Source organism: Podarcis raffonei, chromosome W (assembly GCF_027172205.1).
Source record: "Podarcis raffonei isolate rPodRaf1 chromosome W, rPodRaf1.pri, whole genome shotgun sequence".
Taxonomy (NCBI): domain Eukaryota; kingdom Metazoa; phylum Chordata; class Lepidosauria; order Squamata; family Lacertidae; genus Podarcis; species Podarcis raffonei.
Genome location: NC_070620.1, coordinates 13,717,911 through 13,722,189, shown reverse-complemented (window position 1 = coordinate 13,722,189; position 4,279 = coordinate 13,717,911). Strand labels below are relative to the sequence as shown.

At 49.7% G+C, this 4,279-nt stretch overlaps 1 pseudogene; it reads right to left on the bottom strand.

Annotated features, from left to right (window-relative positions):
- Positions 1 to 1,761: 1,761 nt before the first annotated feature.
- On the bottom strand, positions 1,762 to 2,844 carry LOC128405938 (E3 ubiquitin-protein ligase RNF4-like; annotated as a pseudogene).
- Between the last annotated feature and the right edge of the window lie 1,435 nt (positions 2,845 to 4,279).

The following is a 4,279-nucleotide window of genomic DNA, read 5'->3' as shown; positions in this document are numbered from 1 at the left end:
CCTTAAGCATGGCTCCGTCAGTCGCTGGTAGAATCCGACAGTGGGCGTTTACGGAATTTCTTCCAGCATAAAAGCTCCTTAACGGAAACGCGCCTTCTGGACTCTCGGCGCGACAGTTTCCGGCGAGGAGTGGGTGTCCCTATAGGAGGTCCTGAAACCTCCCCACTGTTTTCGCTGGAAGTGTCTCTGAGCCATCCCTCCGACTCACTTTCCCTTGGAGCTCCTTCTCTCCCCCTGCTGGTTCCCTCCTCAGCTGATAAGTCTCTCCCAACCTCTGTGAGCCCTTCCACCTCCTGTTCTTCCGATGGCAGTTCCCTGACAAGAATGTATTTAGAATAAAAGTAAGATCTTTAAAGGCAAAATGAAAAAAAATACCAGGAGATGTGCTGATGATTTTTAACTCCCTAGATATGAGAAATGCAATCCTGAGAATGAGTTACCAAAATAAACTGATAATCAATGGAAAGCCAATTAACATATTTAAAGAAATCCCCACTAGATTTTTACGAAAAAGGGACGGATATAAACAATTGGTGAGCTTGCTGAAGAGAAATGGGATACAACATAGATGGGAACTCCCTGAGGGAATTTCCTTCTTTTACACGGACAAAAGATTCAGACTAACTGATATTCAAGAGGTGAAGAAGTTTTCAAGAAGATATGAGAAGGAGCTAGGAAAGTTGGAGGGAAATCGAGTTGACCACACACCTGTTGGAATGGAACACGATTTAGAAGTAGAGAGAAAGAAGAAGAAAAAGGAAAGAAACAAAGAAGAGGAGGAAGATAAGGATGAAGGGGAAGAGAGGAAATAGAAGACGAGGAAGAAGAAGAAGTAGAAGAAGAGATCTTAGAGGACAAAACCACCTGAATCTAAATAAAAGTTTGAATTTCAGTGTTTTAAAAAAATTATTGTCAGGGGCTCAGGAGCAGAAGCACAGGGGAGAGAGGAAATGGAGAGCGAAGGGGAGGAATCCGAGGGCAGCGTAGGGGAGTATGACAGTGACCCGAGAGATTCCATGAGTTTCTCCAGCGAATCAGAAGATTCCCAGAAGGGGGCGTCGATGGTCAGGGCAAGGGGGGTCCCAGGGGGGACGCACCAGAATCAAGGGGCCAGCGGGGACTCCCAAAGCAGCAGCGGGGGATCGGGACCAGCTTCCCCACCAGAGCGTAGTGGGGGGGAAGAGTCACATGTGTCAGGACCAGCGTCTCCTCCAGCGGGGAGAGAAGATGAGTCAGGGCTGACCACGCCTCCATCGGAAAGTGGGGAAACGGAGGGGAGGTCAGTTCCAGCTAGCCTCCACGAAGGGGGGAGCAGTGACAGCAGCAGTGTAACAGTCAGAAGGAAAGTGGCAGGCTGGGCGCGCGCGCCAAGTTCAAATGTACAGGCGCGCGGGACAGCAGGAAACCCGGATTGGGAACCAGGTCCTAAAGCCCGCCGGAGGGAGGGGGAAGATTCAGGGGACTCAGCGTCAGAAGAGTCTAGGAAGGGCGAGACCCCGACGGACAGGCGGACCCAGAGGAGGAAAGAACAAAGGAAGAGGTGGAGCAAGGCTAGAGTCTTAAACTGGTGTCAGGGGGGAGGAGATTCAGACGGAGCTTCAGCGGTCTAGAGTTTGAGACGTAGGGTTGCACGCTGCGGCTGTGAAAGTGAAACTGAACTTCAATAAAGACTTTTATACTTAACAACGAAGCGGCGTTGGTCCTTTGTGAGCTGGGACCTCGGGCAGCTCTGACAATTATGAATTTGGAACACCCATGTCTTCACATATAAATTGGATGATACTCCTTTGGAGTGAGTTTCCTCCTACAAATTGGGCAAAAGTTAGCATGCCTAAGAAAATTGCTGAGGCACTGACTACAGAAGATGTGGCCACATGTTGTTGACACTATAAGCTGTCCGCTTTGCACAATCTCTGCATAGCTGTCTATGCAAATCCACAACTCAAAGTGCCTGAGGATCTTGCAAATTCCCTCCTTCCCACTTCTCTGGGGAGCTTTCTAGTGGCAAGAGCACCACTCTCTGTGTGTCTGCTATCATCATCACCACCACCACCACTAAATATGAGGCTGTCAGACAACGGTTGATGTCAGAACTCTCTATTGGGCTGCTGCCCACTCTCTCCAACAATCACAACAGAATCATTTTGCGTAAGATCAAAAACTATAGATTCTGAAGTTTCACAAGTGAGGTCAACTACTTCCACATCAATACTTCTATCATTAAGGCTGTGCAGCTATACTTGTGCAGCTGCAGCAGCTATTTTCCTTTGATTAGAGGTTTGCATAGAGCGAGTCTTGCATCCACAATAGTTTCTCTGAATCTCCTGCTGCTCAGTTCCTTTGCTACCACCAAAAGGAGTAGTTTGTTCCATAAAACTCAGCCCTGCACCAGGAGGGGAGCCAGCAAGGGCATCTTGTAATAAAGGTAAGGCCAGGGAGGAAGTAGATGGCAGGGAGGAGGAGGCGGAGGTGGGGATACAGTGTTCAGAAGCAGTTCCCACCATCATCTTGTCCAGAGTATGAGGAGGTCTTGCGGAGGTGTTGCGACGGCCCCTCTTGCTTTTGCTGTGCTTGGTTGCATTACATTCTGTACTTGTTGAACTCATGATGCACAGGGATGGGAGAGGCACAGGCTGCAGAGTACTAGCTTTCCCCCTTATCTCTGCGTGCTGCTCACTGCTTAGTCGCCAAACAATTCTGTAGTGTGATAATGATGATCATGAATGCTCTCTCTAAAGCAACTTGATGCAACTGGTGACGCTTTGGAGCACTGTGACTTTTTTGGAGTTGTCTCTTTTATACCAGGTACTCCAAAGCTGGGAGCAAGTTCAACATCTTGAGGAGTTAGGGCAGGCTTCCTCAACCTCAGCCCTCCAGATGTTTTTGGCCTACAACTCCCATGATCCCTAGCTAGCAGGACCAGTGGTCAGGGATGACCCAGTAGTGCTGGGAATGAGTTGGCTGGCGAAGCATGACCCGGTGATAGCTTGGGGCCAACGATCACTCACCTTTGCTTCTTCGCACTGTATCCAATATTGTTTGGGAGGCGGGTGGAGCAGGTAAGTGGACGCTAAGAGGGTGGAAGTAGAACGGGAAGGGGGCACAGGGACGGAATTGGGCATCCCCCCCCCCCCAGTACGCAGCCTACAGTGATGTTTTTAGTGAAAAGGAAGCTGACAAATTGCCCCCGACCTTACGATGCAAGATAGATCCAATTGATTTTGAAGTACCATATGCTTTTTCATTGGGACATGGGTGGTGCTGTGGGTTAAACCAGTGAGCCTAGGGCTTGCCGATCGAAAGGTCAGCGGTTCGAATCCCCGCGACGGGGTGAGCTCCTGTTGATCGGTCCCTGCTCCTGCCAACCTAGCAGTTCGAAAGCATGCAGTGCAAGTAGATAAATAGGTACCGTTCCAGCGGGAAGGTAAGCTGCGTTTCCATGCGCTGCTCTGGTTCACCAGAAGCGGCTTACTCATGCTGGCCATAATAATAATAATAATAATAATAACAATAATAATAATAATAATAAATTTTATTTATATCCCGCCCTCCCCAGCCGAAGCTGGGCTCAGGGCGGCTAACAACAATAAAACAATACAAAAGTACAACACAAACAACACTCTAAAATCATTCATTATAAAATTAATTAAATTCAAGCCACTGGCCACTATTGGGCCAGAGCTCCGCGAAGATTGCCGAGGGAGGGAGTCAGGCTGTGCCCTGGCCAAAGGCCTGGCGGAACAGCTCTGTCTTGCAGGCCCTGCGGAAAGATGTCAAGTCCCGCAGGGCCCTAGTCTCTTGTGACAGAGTGTTCCACCAGGTCGGAGCCACAGCCGAAAAAGCCCTGGCTCTAGTTGAGGCCAGCCTAGCTTCTCTGTGGCCTGGGACCTTCAAGATATTTTTATTTGAAGACCGTAAGTTTCTCTGTGGGGCATACCAGGAGAGGCGGTCCCGTAGGTACGAGGGTCCTAGGCCGTATAGGGCTTTAAAGGTTAAAACCAGCACCTTAAACCTGATCCTGTACTCCACCGGGAGCCAGTGCAGTTGATATAGCACCGGATTAATGTGATCTCGCAGCGAAGACCCCATAAGGAGTCTCGCTGCAGCATTCTGCACCCGCTGGAGTTTCTGGGTCAGTCTTAAGGGCAGCCCCACGTAGAGCGAGTTACAATAATCCAGTCTGGAGGTGACCGTCGCGTGGATCACAGTGGCTAGGTCAGGGCGAGAGAGGTAAGGAGCCAACTGCTCAGCTTGGCGGAGATGGAAAAATGCCGCCTTT